Here is a 20,599-nt window from a genome sequence, read left to right on the forward strand (position 1 = left end):
TGATTCCTTTTCTGCCTCTGTTTATACAGGGATATCTATTCAACTTGTTGCTATTGTGACATTTTGCTTTGCTACGCGAAACACTATGCTTGATTGTAGTGCAACTGCACAAAACGAGATTGGATTTCCTATTCATGTTGGTAGATTCGTACGTGATCTTGTGTGCGTCATGACAGGTTGGTACTTGCCTTCATCCACATGATCGTGCAGTGTGTTTTGAGATGCTGTGCTACTTGTATTGGCACTGTTTTAAATAAATGATGAATTGAAGCTATTGTATTGCTGTCTTTTCCCATTAAGTAGTGAACAAAAATGGGACCAACCCAGACATGATGCTTGTTGCTTTGTTACAACAAATTCAGCATCACCCCCTTTATAAGCTTTGTCGTTCTTTATACATGTTGAAACAAGGCATTGTTAAGATAATGTCTCAGTCAATATGAATGAATCACACTGATGGAGAATTGCTACTCTCCTGCTTTGTTTCCCATTAAGATAAAGTAGATCAGTAGATGCTTTTCTTCTGGGAGTACAAGTCATCAACCGTTATTTCTTAGTAATTGTTTCCCTTATACCTATTGTTGCTTACAGGGATATCAAAATTAAAGCTCGGTTTTATTCCGACTTCGATTTTAGTTGAACTGCACAAAAGGAGCCAATGTCTAAGGCAAACTGCTGCATTACTGGGTCTAGTTGGTCGTTCCACTTTGCAGAAAGAAGCAGTCACTGTTTGCACTACAATACAGAAGGAATGAGCGAGAAGCTTTACAGAGTATTATTAGACACTGGTGACATGACTAGTATGCAGAGACCATTGGCAATTTAACAATTACATGGAGTGCCCTGGGCAAAAAGTGCCCAAACAGGTATAAAAGCTACGACAGGACTCCACGGTCATAGGCATTACATATTTTGAATGGGAAAAGCTTGTCAACGTTTAATCATTGATGTTAGCAAGAAGACGTTATTTTAATATATTGGAATTGGAAAACCTTGTCAAAATTTGCTCATTGATGTTAGCCAGAAGACATGCATTTGATATTTTTGAGTGGGACGCCCTTGCTGTGAGCAGCGTCGAGTGTTTTTTCCAATTCCTGTGTTCAGTTTAGAAGTAAATAGTTACTCTGCTGAGGTATTCCTGTGTTAAGAGTTTGTTCTGAATATTGTCTATGTAATGCCAGGCCTTGTGTTTGATTGCAAAGTTGAGCTTGGAATGTTGTGGCATGCGGCATACGAGCTGTTCACCGTGCCTCCTGAGAATAATGCTTCGTATTGTTTTGCATGTCGATCTAATGCCAGTGATTTGCTTGTTAAGAAGATCCTCCTCTTTTGTTGTTTTTGTGCTTAAGAAGTTCATCGTCTGATGTTTCATTCATAGCCTATACGACAAGTTGGGTAGGTTAGACGTGAAACCATATGATCTTCCGACCAACTCATCATATTAGGCCGTGATTGGATCGTCGTTTTCCAACCAAAACCGCTTGTAAAACTGACGCTTGTAAATTAAAGCAGATGGTCTGGGGCGAAGGCGCTTGGTTGGTCGATTTCGACTAGCAAAATATCAGAAGTACTTAACACATGATAAAAACGCTGAACGACACTCGGACGATTGCTAATCCAGTCGTTAGATGTTGTTTTAGCCTTGCCCATGGATGGCATGATATGCATGTCGTGCATGTATCATCTGGTAATGTCGTCCATATAGCAGTGCTCGTAAAATATACACCGGTCTCTCAAATTACACGCGTAACCCTCTGGTTTTAATTACAGACCTCGGGCCCTCAGTTTCATTACGCCTGTATTTTACGCATTGTTTTTGATGACGAGTAAATTACACTTGTATGTTAATACAGGTTTGAAATAAACCAGAGCTCCCAAGCGCGGCCTTGCCGTTTTATGCCGTCTCTGTTTCTCGAAGGTGCTCATAGGTGTCTGATGATCCGGGCTTCCTGAATGAGTAGTGGGCGCTGTATCAGACCATCCGTAGGGCCCGCGAGGCCCTCTCCGTTGTCCTTCGAGTTGTTGCGCTCGTCGTGGCGCTGAGCATTGTTAACATCGTCAATGAACATGAGGATTCAGGAGATGACTTTATTTTGACTGGATGACACTAGGGACCCACTAGGGCCATGGCCGTACATACGCAAGTGCCTCCTTATTATGTACAACTATATTCTTTTTTGCTTTCTTCTGGTTTCGTGACATCACGGTCCCACACCATTGTCAACCTATGTAGTCATTATAAACGAGAGAATTGCACAAGGTGCGTCCGACAGATGGGACAAAGCAGCTCGAGCAGTATTTGTGTTTTTGAGGCGTGAGCACTGCAGAGTTTTTCTTGGCGATGATTTCGTTGTTGTTCAGAGGAGAGCAGGGTATTAACTGGGCGGGTTGTGGCCCGTCTAGCCCAGGCCAGATATCCAGCTCAGATAATAATTTTTTCAAGATGAAAATGGCTAGCCCAGCTATATGTCTTTTTGAGGAATACCCAGGCAAGGTCAACTTGTTATTCTCCGCCCCACTGGGCTGCAAATCTTTCCTAGGAGGGATGCATTAGGCTTAACAGGAAAATGGGCTTTAAAAAATTATAAATGGGATGTAATTATAAAAACTGGGCAGTAACTAGAAAAAAAAGCACCAAACACGAAATTAGTTTATAAAATATTATTTATGGATTTTGAAAATCTTAAATTTTCATTGTTGCGCGCGCAATGTTTCATTTGATTTTTACGTAATACAAATTTATATTTAATCTCACTAGAAATTTCAGGATAAATATATTTTGGAGCCCATCAAAATGTGGGAAATTTTATTGAATTCTGTCTTCAACGGTTGGTTGAAATTATTAATCATTGTCCTAGCTAGAAAATGGGCTGTACTTTTAACAAACTATAAATGGGTTGTTGTAAATTCCATTAGAATTCCAAAATGGGTTGTACATTCTTACAAAATGCAAATGGGCTATAAGTTCTCTGCCACACACCTGTGGGCCTACTAAGTGACGCGTCCCCTAAAAAAATAAGTTGACGCATATGCAAGGCTTTGCCAACTTATTATAGTCAACACACGGTTCTAGCAGCAGTGGCCGTTGGATGTCTATCCAATGGATGTCGTGCTTCTTCTTCAATCTCGGATATTCTTAGCTTCAGTTGCCCAAAAAATGATTCCTCCCCCTGACATCTGGGGCGCACCGTTTCGGAGGCTGACCTGTGGGCCTACTAAGTTGGAGCGTACCAAGGGCTTTGTCAACTTAGTCAATAATAAACGTTTCTAGCTTCAGTGACCGTACGATGTCCATCCAACGGCCGTAGTGCTTCTTCAACCTCTGGTCTTCTTGGTCCAGCCGCCCAAAGCAGCACCGGTCGTGCCACCTGCTCCTACCTCCCGTGGCCGGCTGTGCTGCCGCGGAGGCCTCACCGCCCCCATACTACTCCCACCGCTGGCCAGGCCATCCCTCCACTCACCCACACCCCCTGTTATTCTGCGGCGACGGCAGCCTCACACCGCAGCCGAACCAGTGAACCCTCGTACCCCTCTCCATGTGGGCTTCCACTATTGCGTCTTCACTGGCTCCACGTCGTCCCCTTCCTAGGCCTTGCCGTCGTCCAGACCACCGCCCTGGTGCTCTCAGCGCGGCGTGGTCAACGTGGTCAACAACCAACTTCCATCGGAAGAGTACTGTACGTGGAGAGGCTGACAGCTGGGTCCAGGCGGCTGCAAGGAAGTGCCTCCTTATTACGCGCAAAATAATTATTCCTCCACCTTACAGCAGGGACCCACCGGATGGGCCACCTTATTTCGCGAAAAAAGGTTTCCCCCCTGACTGCTCGGACCCACCGGACGGGCCAGCGTATTTTGTGAAAAAAAACTTTCCCCCCGCTGTCAGCTCGGACCCACCGGAAGTGCCTCCTTATTACGCACAAAAAAATGAATACTCCCCTTTTAGCTGGGCCCCACCATGGTGGGAGGCTGACTTGTGGGCCTACTAAGTTGACTGGGACGGGGGCCTTTGTCAACTTTAGTCAATATGAATGATTCTAGCTCCAGTGACCGTACGATGTCCATCCAACGGTCGTAGTGCTTCTTCAACCTCTGGTCTTCTTGCTCCAGCCGCCCAAAGCAGCGCCGGTCGTGCCGCATGCTCCTGCCTCCCGTGGCCGGCTGTGCTGCCACGGAGGCCTCACTGCCCCCTACTATTCCCACCGCTGGCCAGGCCCTGCGGCGACGGCAGCCTCACACCATAGCTGAACCAGTGAACCATCGTACTCCTCTCCACGCGGGCTTCCACTGCTGCGTCTTCCCCGGCTCCCTGTCGTCCCCTTCCTAGGCCTCGCCGTCGTCCACCGCCCTGGTGCTCTCGGCGCGGCGTGGTCAACATGGTTAAGGAACGACTTGCATCGGACGTGGACTGCACGTAGAGAGGCTGACAGCTGGGTCCACGGCCGCAGCAAGGAAGTGCCTCCTTATTACATGCAAAATAATTATTCCTCCACCTGACAGTGGGGACCCACCGGATGGGCCACCGTATTTTGCGAAAAAACGTTCCCCCCTGACTGCTAGGACCCACCAGCTACACCTTCGCACACAAGGAAGTGCGTCCGGGCAAAAAAAAAACGATTCGCCCCCCTGACTGCTGGGACCCACCAACTACATCTTCGCACACAAGGAAGTGCCTGACAGTCAGGACCCACCAGGTCGAAGCGTACGTAGCGTTGTCACTCTGGTCGCAAACATGTACGTACATATATACTGGTCGATGTAGAGGCGCGCACATGTTGTAGTAGAGGCGCGCACGTAGCATGTACACGTACGTACAACGGCCAGGGCGCAAGAAAGAAAATACGGCCACGTATGTGTACATACGGGCGGGGTCTCGAACGCCTTCTCGCGCATACGTACGGCCAGGGCTCGTGTACATGCCTGCGTCAGAACGGAGAAACAGCGTCGTCGTCGTGTTCATGGGGAGGCAACAGAATGCGTCGTGTTCATGGGAAGGCAACGGAATGCGTCGTGTTCATCGGGAGGGCTTGGATGGAATAGGCGATGGAAACGAGGCCTGGCGTACCGCAGAACGGAGGAAACGGCCTTGTGTTCGACCGGCCATGTTCGAAACGGGATCCTGTTCATCGGGAGGGGTCTGGCGTACCGCAAAACGGAGGAAACGGGGGTCTTGTTGATTGGGAGGTGTGTGGCGTACCGCAAAACGGAGGAAACGGACTTGTGTTGGAGCGCTACGGTCGAAATGGGGTCCTGTTCATCGGGAGGGGTGTGGCGTACCGTAAAACGGGACACCACGGGATACTGTTCATCTCCACCGTCGACCCCCTCCAGCCTCCACGAGCTACTGTTCATCCACCGTCGACCTCCTCCTGCCTCCACCTGCGACTGTTCATCCACGGGCCCCTGTTCATCCAGCCTCCACCGCGCGCTACTCCACCGGCTACTGTTCAACCAACCCTCTCCATGGGCTCATGTTCAACCACCCCTCCACGGGCTACTGTTCATCCTACCCTCCACCGTCTACTATTCATCCTGCCCTCCACGGGGTGGTCCTGTTCATCCAGCCCTCCACGGGGTCCTGTTCATCCAGCCCCAACCAGCTCGATTGATCGGGGTCCTGTTCATCCAGAGGCAACACCACGGGGTCCTGTTCATCCACCCCCATCAGGAACTGTTCATCCAAACCCCCTTGCAACACTCACTGTTCATCCAGAGGCAGCATCGATTGGCTTCAGTTAGCAGCAGTAGCGAAGGAATCGCTCGATAGGGTTCAGTTAACAGCCATCGATCGATCGCTTGGATTCAGTAACGTGTAGCCTGCAGTGCAATCGCTCGGGTTCATTTAGAGCCCAACGCCTCGCTCGGGTTCAGTTAGAGCCAACACCTCGCACACACGCGCGTACGTGTACGAGAGAAACGCGCATCACTCAGCCCCCGACCTCCCACCGTAACCGGGAACTCCCCAAATTTTCCTCCCCCTCGCTTCTACCATGGTTTTTTTTGTCATGGACGGCCCAAAGAATGTCATGCAGCTGCGTCTCCGGCCCTCCCAGGACTAAAAGCCCATTTTTCTGTCATGATTTTTTGTCATAGAAGTAGGAGCCCACCACATCTATGATGATACCGGGTTTTGTCCCAATTATCGTCACAGAAGTGTCATATGTATGATAGAAAAAAATTTCGTTCGGCCCAAAATGTCACGGATGTGTCTTTTTTTGTAGTGATTATATCTTGATCTAGTAGAATAAAGTTTAAGATGATCTAGCTTTGAGTTTTGTGTTGATCCTTATCTATGTAATCGAGTCCGTGAGCTATATATAATAAAGATTACTTTTGAGTCAAGGGATTTGTTATCTTGCTATGATCTTGAGGGAATAAAAAAAGCAAAAGAATAAAAAGAAATAAAGAGATCATATTGATCTTATGGAGAGTAATGACTTCACATATAAAGAGTATGATGAATAAAAGTTGTTGAGGGTTGACAAACATAGTTTTGGTGATCGTTGCAATTAATAGGAAGTAATAAAGAAAGAGAGGTTTTCACATATAAATATACTATCTTGGGAATCTTTTATGATTGTGAGCACTCATTAAAATATGACATGCTAAAAAGTTGATGGTGGACAAGGAAGACAACGTATTGGGAATATTTTCTTACATCTGAAATAATTTATATTGCTATGGATCATCCAACATGTTGAGCTTGCCTTTCCCCCTCATGCTAGCCAAATTATTTGCACCAAGTAGAGATACTACTTGTGCCTCCAAATATCCTTAAAATCATTTTTTCCATGAGAGTCCATCATATCTGCCTATGGATTGAGTAAGATCCTTCAAGTAAGTTATCTTTCTTGCAAGAAATAAAAATTGCTCTCTAAATATGTATGATCTATTAATGTGGAGAAAATAATCTTTATATGATCTTGTGATGTTGAACAAATAAAAGCGACGGACTGCATAATAAAGGTCCATATCACAAGTTGCAATATAAAGTGACATTCTTTTGCATTAATATTTCAAGCATCCAACCATAAAAACATATGACAACCTCTGCTTCCCTCTGCGAAGGGCCTATCTTTTTTTTGTCTTACACTTTATACGAGAGTCACGGTGATCTTCACCTTTCCTTTTTACATTTTATCCTTTGGCAAGCACTGTGTGTTGGAAAGATCCTGATATATATAGCTAATTGGATGTGGGTTTTTCATAAACTATTATTGTTGACATTACCGTTGAGGTAAAAGGTTGGGAGGCGAAACTATAAGCCCCTATCTTTCTCTGTGTCCGATTAAAGCTTCATACCCATAAGTATAACATCCATTTAGCATCATGCTTTTATATCGATATTTATTGCATTATGGGCTGCTATTACACATTATGTCACAATACTTATGCCTTTTCTCTCTTATTCTACAAGGTTTACATGAAGAGGGAGAATGCCGGCAGCTGGAATTCTGGGCTGGAAAAGGAGCAAATATTAGAGACCTATTCTGCACAGCTCCAAAAGTCTTGAAACTCCACGAAAGTCAGTTTTGGTATATATAAAAAATATTGGGCGAAGAAAGCACCAGAGGGGGCCACCCACCGTCCACCAGGGTGGGGGCGCGTCCTACCCCCTAGGCGCGCCCCCTGCCTCATGGGCCCCCTAGCAGGCCTCCGGTGCCCATCTTTTGCTATACGAAGTCTTTTGGCCTAGAAAAAATAAGGAGGAAGCTTTCGGGACGAAGCGCCGCCTTCTTGAGGCGGAACGTTGGCGGAACTAATCTAGGGCTCTGGAGGAGCTGTTCTGCTGGGGGAACATCCCTCCGGGAGGGGGAAATCATCACCATTGTCATCACCATCGATCCTGTCGACGGGAGGGGGTCAATCTCCATCAACATCTTCACCAGCACCATCTCATCTCAAACCCTAGTTTATCTCTTGTATTCTATCCTTGTCTCAAAACCTTAGATTTGTACCTGTGGGTTGCTAGTAGTGTTGATTACTCCTTGTAGTTGATGCTAGTTGGTTTATTTGGTGGAAGATTATATGTTCATATCCTTTATGCATATTCATACCCCTCTGATTATGAACATGAATATGATTTGTGAGTAGTTATGTTTGTTCCTAAGGACATGGGAGAAATCTTGTTATAAGCAGTCATGTGAATTTGGTATTCGTTCGATATTTGATGAGAGGTATGTTGTCTTTCTTCTAGTGGTGTTATGTGAACGTCGACTACATGACACTTCACTATTGTTTGGGCCTAGGGGAAGGCATTGGGAAGTAATAAGTAGATGATGGGTTGCTAGAGTGACAGAAGCATAAATCCTAGTTTATGTGTTGCTTCGTAAGGGGCTGATTTGGATCCACATGTTTCATGCTATGGTTAGTGAGGGAGTCCTGGATTAGGGGGTCCTCGGACAGTCGGACTATATCCTTTGGCCGGACTGTTGGACTATGAAGATACAAGATTGAAGATTTCGTCCCGTGTTCGGGTGGGACTCTCCTTTTCATGGAAGGCAAGCTTGGCAATTCGGATATGTAGATGTCCTCCCTTGTAACCGACTCTGTGTAACCCTAGCCCCCTCCGATGTCTATATAAACCGGAGGGTTTAGTCCGTAGGACAACGATAATCATACCATAGGCTAGCTTCTAGGGTTTAGCCTCTCCGATCTTGTGGTAGATCAACTCTTGTAATACTCATATAATCAAGATCAATCAAGTAGGAAGTAGGGTATTACCTCCATCGACAGGGCCTGAACCTGGGTAAACATTGTGTCCCCCGCCTCCTGTTACCATCCGCCTTAGACGCATAGTTTGGGACACCGTACCCGAGATCCACCAGTTTTGACACCGACATTGGTGCTTTCATTGAGAGTTCCACTGTGTCGTCAGCATAAGGCTTGATGGCTCCTTCGATCATCGGCAACGATGCGATCCAGGGTGAGGTTTTCCTCCCCGGACAGATCTTCATACTCGGCGGCTTTGTATTACAGGCCAACTCACTCGGCCATCCGGAGTAGATCGAGAGCTATGCCCGTGGCCATCAGGTCAGGTTTGGAAACTTGAACTATACAACCGACATCCGCGGAGACTTGATCTTCGACGGATTCGAACCTATGTCAGGTGCACTGCACAGTCACGATGGGCATGATTTAGCTCTGCCGCCGGACAGTGTTCGGGAGATCACACCTGTAACTACTCCGGCCCTCAATCCGGAACAAATCGCACCGTCCGAGGACGGGTGGATGGACCCCGCCACGGAGGCCGCACACTCAGCAGCGATAGAGTCGAATGCTGACTTCGCCTCCTATGAGACCTGTATTGCCGAACACTAGGATTTGTCCCCGGCCACAGACTCCGGACCGCCCGCGTCCGTGCCTATCAAATCCGATTGGGCACCAATTATGGAGTTTACCTTCATGGATATCTTTCAGCACTCGCCCTTGTGCGATGTGCTAAACTCATTACGGTCTCTCTCCTTGTCAGGAGACCCTTAGCCCAACTATGTCCGGCTCGAGTGGGAAGCAGACGATGAAGAAATTCGTTCCCCACCCACCACCCACTTAGTAGCCACTGTCGACGACTTAACCGACATGCTTGATTTCGGCTCCGAACACATCGACGGTATGGACGATGATGCAGGAGACGAATAGGAACCACCGCCCGCAGGGCACTAGACTGCCACTTCATCACATGATATATACATGGTGGATACACCCAAATAAAATGATGACGAGGAACTGGAGGAAGCAGCGAAGGACAATTTCCTCGAGAAGCAACCAAAGCGACGGCGTAAGCGCCACTCCAAATCCCGCCTCGGCAAAAACAGCGATAACAGTGCAAGAAAGAGTAACACCCCGGTCGACCCCAAAGGAGACAACAACCACATAAACCCATCGGTGGAGCAGGGTGAACCAGCGGATGGCGAACATAGTACGGAGCCGCTGCCCGGTCACGACGACCCCGAGGGTAAAACTCATCAACCTGTCTCCAGAGACATGAATAGTCCGGACGACGATGCACACATCATCCTTGAAAGACACTTGGAACAAGAGAACCTTTATAAAAGGCTCATTGAAACCACGCGGAGCCTGAAGAAGCAGAAGCAAAGGCTTAAGACCGCGCAGAATACGCTCAACAATAGATGGAATAAAGTGCTTGACACGGAAGAAAAGTACGGCGGTAATCGCCACACAAAAAGCTATCCAAAGCACAAGTTGTTGCCTAAATTTGACGACGAGGCCTCAGAGCCCACTCAGCCAGAAAATAAAACGGAAACCGGACCGGCCACCCCGTGGTCGCGACAGGCCAGCTAACGGTGACATACACAAGTCAGCACACGACCTACGTGAGGACCTACACAAAAAAGCCGGTTTGACCAGGTCCATTTACGGACCTAGGAAGTGTGTTCTGGCACAGAATCATCGCCGCCCAAATGACTATACTGACAGAATAATAGTTCAGAATCAAAATCGAACACTAGAACCGTCAGACACACCCAAATACAGGGGTGCCGCGCACCCCCTATGCTTCACCGACGAGGTATTGGATCATGAATTCCCAGAAGGATTTAAACTTGTGAACATAGAGGCATACGACAGAATGACAGACCCGGGGGTCTGGATCGAGGACTTTATCCTCCACATCCACATGGCTCGCAGAGATGATCTCCACGCCATCAAATACTTGCCCCTCAAGCTGAAAGGAACAGCTCGGCACTGGTTAAAGAGCCTCCCCGAAAACTCAATTGGAAGTTGGGAAGAGCTTGCGGATGCTTTTAGGGCCAATTTTCAAGGGACTTATGTCCGACCTCCGGATGCAGACGATTTAAGTCACATAATTCAACAGCCCGGAGAGTCATCCCGAAAGCTTTGGAATAGTTTCCTCACCAAGAAGAATCAAATTGTCGATTGCCTGGACGCCAAAGCCCTAGCGGCTTTCAAACATAGTGTCCGGGACGAATGGCTTGCCAGACACCTCGGCCAGAAAAAACCAAGGACAAGGTAGCCCTAACAAGCCTTATGACCCGCTTTTGCGTGGGCGAGGATAGTTGGCTGGCCCGCAGTGGCACCAGCAACCCAAGCACATCCGAAGTCAGGGATGGCAATGGAAAACCACGACACAATAAAAGCAAGTGTCGAAGCAATGAAGACAGCCCAGACAACAGGGCGATAAACGCCGGATTCAGGGGCTCTCGACCCGGTCAATGGAAAAAGCCATTCAAAGGTAGCAGAGATGGACCATCCAGCCTAAACAAGATTCTGGACAGATTATGTCAGATTCTCGGCACCTCCGATAAACCTGCAAATCACACCAACAGAGAATGCTGGGTCTTCAAGCAGGCTGGCAAGCTAAACGCCGAACACAAGGAGAGGGAGACACCAAGTGAAGACGAGGATGATCCTCACCAACAAAACACTGGGGGACAGAAAAAATTCCTAACAGAAGTCAAAACAGTGAACATGATTCATGTAACGAAGAGGAGGAGCACACGTGCACTCCGAGACGTATGCACCATAGAGCCCGTTACCCCCAAGTTCAACCCTTGGTCGGCCTGCCCAATCACTTTTGATCGCCAGGATCACCCGACTAGTATCCTGCACGGAGGATCGGCTGCCTTGGTACTAGACCCAATAATTGACGGATACCATCTCACCCGAGTCCTTATGGACGGCGGCAGTAGTCTTAATCTGATATATCAAGACACAGTTTGCAAAATGGGATAGACCCAACAAGAATCAGCCAAAGCAATACTACCTTTAAAGGAGTAGTACCAGGCCCAGAGGCCCGCTGCACGGGCTCTCTAGTACTAGAGGTTGTATTCGGTTCCCGGCAACTTCCAAAGTGAAAAATTAACCTTCGACATCCCTCCATTCCGAAGCGGCTATCAAGCACTACTCGGAAGAACAGCCTTCGCTCGTTTTAATGCAATACCGCATTACACTTATCTTAAGCTTAAGATGCCCGGTCCATGTGGCATCATCATAGTTAGTGGAAACTCAGAGCGTTCCTTACATGCAGAGGAATGTATGGCGGCTTTCGCAGCCGAACACTGAACGACCACTCCAACCAGAATAAATGACCAGTCGTCAAGATCGCGGACACAGCTAGACGAGTCCGGTGCACCCCTCGCTGTAACAGTTCAGATAAACCCGAGATTGGTTCGATGCATATACCCCCATAGGTGGCGCTAGGGGCTTCCCGCATGTAAAAAGGACTATAGTTCGGCTGGACCTCACTTAGATTGAATTTCAATGGTCTATTAAGAATAACCAAGTTTCCGCATGTAGACTTTCACCTGGGTTTTTTCTCTCTTGCAGATGACAATCGTGCTACACCCTTCCAGGACACGGCACAACGGAGACACAGGCGCAGACGTGCAGCAGGGCCCCGCTCAAAAGTTTCTTTTTAGATTAAGACCCTGTGTAAACCTTTCTCAGTGTCTCTTGTTGCTTCACAACCTCCGAATACTTAGCACAACCGAGAGGGATGCTGACGTTATTGGCATTTTTGCCATGTCAGACTGATGCACGTACCTGGAAATTCAGGGTTCATTATCAAGGGCTTTGCTCAGCCGGTATATGTTGTAAAGTCCGAACACCTTAGGGAGTGTTCGACGTCGCAAGTTTGGCCTTTTATGCATCAGCTCCGAATCATGTCTTTGGTCAAATGTTGGGTTTGCCTGGCTCCCGTGTTTTTCTACCTTACGTTCCGCTCTATCAGCTAAGGTGGCACCGGGAGAACTACTGTGATTGTGCCCTGGTTTATGTGGATGAGCACCTCAGTAGAGAAAGCCGAAAACTGACTGTGATGATAAAGCGCGAGACTGGTCAACCACTCAAGGACTCAGCGGAATCTTCGTGATTCCTCCGCATTAATGAAGGACCGGTTTCCCGGCCATGTATGTACACGCACCATATTCGGATAAAGCGCGGAAGTACCAGGGGCTATCTAGTAGCCCCACTGTCAAACTCCTATGGCTAAGTGAAAGTATTAAAGCAATATAGTCCGATTTCCTTGTTCGCCGCGCTATCACCTCCTTCATGGACCAAGACGTTGGATCAAATGTGTATACGTGCTTTCCGAACACCCCCGCATTATGTGCGTGGGGGATGAAGCCGACGACTGCAAACTTTCAGGTTATATACTTACATAAACGGCCGCACAGGAGGCATCACAATACCTTCAGGCAATAAATACAGCCTGTATAATTCAAATAATATTATTTTTACAATGGGGATACATGTCACTCGAACATGATACTCTTCGAGCATTGAGCCTCTATTAAACAAACGCCTTCCAGGACTTCTTCTAAATAGTGCTCGGCCGAGACCTGGCCTACGTCCAGACCTTGGGATGCAATAGTGGTGGCATCCATCTCTGCCCAGTATGTCTTAACACGGGCAAGAGCCATCCACGCACCCTCTATGCACGCCGAGCTCTTTACAGCATCAATATGCTCCACAACACCAAGGAATCGTTTCACTAAACCAAAATAACTATTCGGCTTTGGTCCTTCCGGCCAAAAATGATCCACGACAGACCTCATGGCAAGCCCGGACAGCCTATAGAGCTTAGCCCACTCGACCATTTGCTCATTTAACAACAGCGGACGCGTCGGAGCACTGAACTGCAACCAGAAAAAACTTCTCCACTTCGTGATCTTCCTGATCTTTGAAAAACGTAGTCGCATCAGCAACACTCATTGCCAAGTCCGAATACGCGTTTGCAGCACTCCATAATTGATCTAGAGGGGCATACTTCGGATCTCTGAACTTCGTCCACATCAAAAAGGGCTTCCCAGCCGTGACATCTCCGGCTTGACGGAGCTCCTCCTTTGCCGCTCTGATTTGAGAACGGGTTTCCTTGGCTGCCTCCATGGCTCTCTTCAGGTCAGCCGCTCTCTTTTGGCTTTCCTTTCAAGAAGCTCACATCGGTCGGCGGCATCTTTAGCTCAACAACCATCTTGGCTATTTCATCCTCGCTCTTGCGATGAGCAGCCTGTTCGGCTCTTAAGTCTCCAGCCACCTTTAGGGCGGCCGCATCACTTCTCCTGGCTTGTTCCTTGGCTCAGGCAAGTTCTGCCCGAAGGGTCTCCATCTGCAGTCAAAACATATTATAGATACTAGCATCATGATCCTATTAAAAGTTGTTGACTACCCGAAAATACATACCCTGTGCCTCGTCAAGCCGCTTGTTCACAAGCGCAATGTCAGCATCTGCCGCGTCTAGTTGTTGGCTCAGTTCGGCCAGCCACCAGACTCTCCGCTGCCTGCACATGAAAGCAGCGCGATCATTACCTGGGACTATGATCCTCTGTTTGCCGCCTAGGGACAGCAACCAGAGTCTCAGGGGCTACTATCTATATAGAGCACACCTAACATGTGCGGTACCGTCAAACAAATTTTTTATATTACTTTGCGTACCTCAAAGCCAGCGGGCTCGTAAAAGCTTCATGCAACCCACTTTTGGCAGATGAGATCCTCTCAACCATCGTACCCATTAAAGTACGGTGCTCCTCTGAGATAGCCGCTTGCTCCAAGAGACCCGTCAGTACGTCCGGTTGCGCACTGGACAATCCCGGACTCTTTCTGTTGCTCCACTTAGGAGCCGAATATTCCGGACTTCGGGTGGCTGAAGGGTTACCTTCTGGCCTCGGCGGATCAGGAGAAATCCTCCATGATGACACTTCAGGGTCATCTGCCCCAAGAGGTGGGGAGACAAGGGGAGGCGTTTCGCTCTCCATCATCTCCGGAAGAAGATCCCCCGAAGACGAAATCTGTCGGGAAGGGCTACGATCCGGACTGCAACACATATGCTCGGTTATTGTCTGCGAAAATAAAGCAAAATATATTTACCAAAAGTACTTTTGTTCACTTACAGCTCGGTGGAGGGCTGACCCCTTTGCGGGCACTATGCGTAAGGATGCCCGCCGAGTCAGGGCCCCCTGGCGAGGGTTTCTTCTCTCATTTGGAAACCCTTGTTTCCAAGTCTTAAGGAGCGTTCCTTTTCCTTCCTTCAGGAGAGGGAATTTCAGATTCTTCTCCCCGATTATCCTCCTTCATGGAGGTACTAATTCCCCCGGTTTGGATGAGTAATGAGTGAGGCTCGCTTTCGGCTTTTTCGTCTCTCCCTTTATCTTCTCCCAAGGGCACTTGATAAGGTGCGTACTCCAGCATCCTGACTAGTACATGATCCGGCGAGCCTTCGGGAAGGGGAGCTGAACACCTGATCATCTTTGCCTGTCTTATCTAGTCCTGGCCAAGAGCAATTTTTTCAAAATTATGTTATGGCAATTTAAAAGACAGCGTGTTCAGTCGAGGAAATACTTACCTGGGTGTTACAGTTGAGACCCGCATCCTCGGTGGTGTCCAGACACTTTATTCGTGATCCGAAGAACAATCCATACATCTCTTCGAGCGTCACACCGAAGAACTGCTGGATAGTTCGCAGTCCTTTCGGGTTGAACTCCTACATACGGAGAGATCGACGTTGGCATGGCAGGATCCGACGAACTAGCATAACTTGCATTACTTTGATGAGACTGACATCCCTCTACAGGAGATCTCGGATGCGACTTTGCAATGTCGGCACGTCATTAACCGCCCCCAATCTAGCCCCTTGTTGACCCATGACGCCAGTTGTGGTAGGGGCCCGAACGGAAGGTGGGGGAAGCCACCCACTTAGTACTTCGGGGAGCTATGATGTAAAACCACTCATGCTGCCATAAGTTGGACATCTCCGGGAAGGAACCCTTTGGCCATGGGGCATCGACACCTTTGCTTGTTGTGGCACCTCCGCATTCTGCGTGTCGCCCATCGATCATCTTCGGCTTCACATTGAAGGTCTTGAGCCATAAGCCGAAGTGTGGGGTGATGCGGAGGAGGGCTTCACATACAATGATAAACGATGAGATGTGAAGGATGGAATCTGGAGCTAGATCGTGGAAGTCGAGCCCATAATAGAACATGAGCCCTCTGACGAAGGGATCAAGACTAAAGCCTGGCCCTCGGAGGAAGTGGGAAACAAATACGACACTCCTGTTAGGTTCGGGAGTGGGGATGACCTGCCCTCGGGTATGCAGCCTGTGCAAGATTTCGGCGGTCAGATACCTTGCCTCCGTTAGCTTCTTGATGTCCTCCTCTGTGACAGAGGAAGCCATCCACCGGCCCTGAAGGTTGGATCCGGACATGATTGAATGTCCGAAATGCTTCGCCTGAGCCTTGGGTGTTGGAACTCGGGGTGGGGGAAGGGAGGGATTGAGCGCGAGAAGAAAAGGACATGCTTTGGCCCCTTTATAAAGAGCGCGAATATCAAGCGTCCTCCGCGTGGCCGTTTGGAACTTACCTAAAATCGAGGAGTCGTACTAACGAGCACAATTGGGTTACCCACACCCATATTGATGAGAACCCCGTGATAAGGGGACACGATCTCTGGTTCAACAAGACGTGCCAATAAAACCACCTCGCAATATGTGCAGTAGCTGGTTGAGAAAAACGGTTCGAATAATGACCGGGCCATGGCGTGATGTCACGTTATGACAAATTGTCAGCAGATTAGATTTGTGGAAATATTATACTCTCTACGGTGGTATGTGGATTTTTTTTGCAGAGCCGGACACTATCCTTGTATTCAAAATCTTCTATGGAGTATTCGGAGGAGGAACCCGCCTTGCAATGCCGAAGACAATCTGCGTGACGCGCCTTGCAATGCCGAAGACAATCTGCGTGACGCGCTCGTCGTCATTGAAGCCTGGTTCAGGGGCTACTGAGGGAGTCCTGGATTAGGGGGTCCTCGGACAGCCAGACTATATCCTTTGGCCGGACTGTTGGACTATGAAGATACAAGATTGAAGACTTCGACCCGTGTCCGGGTGGAACTCTCCTTTGCATGGAAGGCAAGCTTGGCAATTCGGATATGTAGATCTCCTCCCTTGTAACCGACTCTGTGTAACCCTAGCCCCCTCCGGTGTCTATATAAACCGGAGGGTTTAGTCCGTAGAACAATGACAATCATACCATAGGCTAGCTTCTAGGGTTTAGCCTCTTCGATCTCGTGGTAGATCAACTCTTGTAATACTCATACCATCAAGATCAATCAAGCAGGAAGTAGGGTATTACCTCCATCGAGAGGGCCTGAACCTTGGTAAACATTGTGTCCCCCGCCTCCTGTGACCATCCGCCTTAGACGCACAGTTCGAGACCCCCTACCCGAGATCCGACGGTTTTGACACCGACAGTTAGGTTTACCTTAATACTAGTTTTGTAGTTACGGATGCTTGCAAGAGGGGTTAATCATAAGTGGGATGCTTGTCCAGGGAAGGGCAGTACCCAAGCACCGGTCCACCCACATATCAAATTATCAAAGCAACGAATGTGAATCCTATGAGCATGATGAAAACTAGCTTGACGATAATTCCCATGTGTCCTCGGGAGCGTTTTCCTTTATATAAGAGTTTGTCCAGGCTTGTCCTTTGCTACAAAAAGGATTGGGCCACATTGCTGCACCTTGTTTACTTTTATTACTTGTTACCCGTTACAAATTACCTTATCACAAAACTATCTGTTACCGATAATTTCAGTGCTTGCAGAGAATACCTTACTGAAAACTGCTTATCATTTCCTTCTGCTCCTCATTGGGTTCGACACTCTTACTTATCGAAACGACTATGATGGATCCCCTATACTTGTGGGTTATCATAATGCAAACAGTTTTGAACAGAATGTCGTGTGTGATTGTTCATTGATCCAACACGGTTTATTCCTAGAAACTGTGTGCGTTGCTTGAGATCATCGCCCATGGTGTTTTCTCCATAACCGTTTGCAATAGGAAAACCCAATTAGCAAGATAATTGGCTAATTAGCAGGCTAATTGCCCTATTATTAATAATCCATTTACTAATCTAATTGACATTCATATTAAGCACATAATATATTCCGTATCCATATTAAGGAAGCTGGATTTCATAATTGAAATACATCGGAGTACAACATGGTATAGCTTCAGCACTTGGCTAGCTCATTACACAACTTCACGAGCAGCAAGTTTCACATGCAACATCTAGAACCTTTCGAAATTAGCATCATAGACGGTATATAGAGAGATGCATCTCATCTGGAAAACTGCTGAAGTGGAAGGCGAATATTGAGACTTCATTCATGTCGAAGGTCTATGCAACTTTAGGCCAGTGCCTGTGGATGGTTGACCGTCCATCCTTCGACCTCTTCAGGAACACTTCAATATTGAACCGTGGGTGTTGTATGAAAACTTTCCTTGCTTCCTAACCACAGAGGTGGTTTGAGAGGTAATCATCAGTGAAGCCTGAAAACAAGGATGTGCATAAATATCGTCTCTATATTGGAAATGGGTCAAAGGAATAAAAAAGGCAAGGTATAATAGTTAGTACCATCTTGTAAACCTCAGTACTTCCCATTGTTTCCCTGCAACACATATAAGGTAGTTAGTCATCAGGTTAAGTAAGGGTTCACATGCTATCAGTAAAATATGTTGATGATAAATATGCACATTGCAGATTCATCAAATTAATTAAAGCCACATGGAAAACCCATTTATCCAAACCAAGCATGATTAATAACTAGGAAATTTAGCACCTACATATGTTTCTCGTGTATTAACTGCAGCCAAATTTGATTTATTCCTCACATGGTATACAATAACAGAATGCAGCCACAACAATTGAACATCGCATTACATAATTGAACCAAGCAGTTAACTAAACACCACAACAAATGAACAAAATGTTAACTAAGCACCACATTGCAAAATATAACATACTCCTAATAGAAGACCAGACAGTTAACCAAACCAAGCATGCTTAACAACTTGGAATATAGCAATTGTATTTGTTTCTCATGTATTTAGTACAGCCAAATTTGATTTATTCCTCACATGATATACAATAACAGAATGCAGCCACAACAATTGAACATCGCATTGCAGAATTGAACCAAGCAGTTAACTAAACACCACAACAAATAAACCAAACGTTAAATGAGCACCACATTGCACAATATAAGATACTCGTAATAGAAGATCAAATAGTTAACCAAACCAACATGCTTAACAACTTGGAAATATTGCACCTTGAAGAATTGAACATCACATTTGCAGAATTGAACCAAGCAGTTAACTGAACACCACATTGCACAACATATAGAACATATACACTATAGCAGAAGATTGCATGGTAAAAGTAGATAGCACAATTCACTATAATTTGTTAAGGGAAGGCAGTAGCTAGCAAACTAAACATGGGTCCTTATAGTGAGCTAATAAGACAAGCTACTCCCCATTGTCGGAGATATCAATGACGATTGGCTCCTTGGACATGGAAGAGGGTGAGGCCTCCACATCATGGGTTCCCTCGTTGTAGTGGTGAGTTGCCCGAGCCACTCCGGGCACCAACCTGCCGGCTCTCGAGATGAGGTAAGTACATGCGTGCTCAGAAAACACCTCATAGTCTTCGTCAAAGGCACCGGAGGTGGCCTCGAGAAAACACCACGAACAATCATTTAAAGCAGCCAACCGCGTCACGGCGTCGGCGTGTGAGACGTTAACGGTGGCCTCGACGGTGAGGTGCTCCTCCAAGATCTGGGGGTCGGCACGAATGTCAGCCATCATGACCTCATACGCGCGTGCGGCCGCGATTTGCTTCTCCGCTACCAAATGCTCCTTGAGATCCTGGCTATACTGTGTGCACCATGGCTTAGGCCGGCGCTTATTTGGTGGAGGGGTCGGTGATTTGGGTGGAAGGTGTCGTGCTCGCGCTGGCAGTCAGGGCATGTGGGATGTGGAAGGAGGGGGCGATGGGGGTCGGGTGTGGATTTCCAGCCTGGATAGGCAAGGCCGAGCAGCGTGAAGGAGGGCCACCGGCGAGGAGGTGGTGCTGCAAGCAAGGAGTGAAGGTTTCAACTTGGAAAGGAAGGCGGAAACATGGGAAATGTGGCTTTTGGCAAGGGGGAGGGGCGGGGAGGTAGATATTTCCATGGAAGCCGAAAATTTGGAATCACTTCAGCGAAAAAACTGGCGCGCAAAGTGTCATCAAACACGGTCCCTTATTCAAAGCGGGTCGTGGACTGTAGCTGTCGCACCTTCTCGTGTAAGCCGTATGCGTCCTATACTCCGACGGTGCTCCAAGATATTTCGTGCTACATCTCACACGGTTGGTTATAATAAACTGTGTGGGATCTACTTGATTTTTCGTCTTGATTTGAATTACATAATGGGGTCAGAGCGGCCATGGACGATGTTTGAATTTCTAGACCTTTTATCTGCAGTGAACATGCAACTATATGTGTGTCATAAAAGAATTGGAATTATTCAGGGTTCGTTTGGACATTTTTATGCATAAACTGAGTTTTCAATGCATTTATGTGCATAATTCAAATTTGAACTACATGCACATGCTCTAGTGCATATAAAATGTTTGAAAAAAAAAATCTTTGTCCTTGGGTGCATGCTTAGGTCCCATGCAAGAAATGGGATGAATGTCAAACACCTTTCACCATCACTCGGCCGCAAACGTTGAGATACCTTGTTTTAAAATTCTAGTAAATCCAAAACTCGTCTGATATTCATGAAACTTGGCATGCTATC

Source organism: Triticum aestivum, chromosome 2A (assembly GCF_018294505.1).
Source record: "Triticum aestivum cultivar Chinese Spring chromosome 2A, IWGSC CS RefSeq v2.1, whole genome shotgun sequence".
Lineage (NCBI taxonomy): Eukaryota > Viridiplantae > Streptophyta > Magnoliopsida > Poales > Poaceae > Triticum > Triticum aestivum.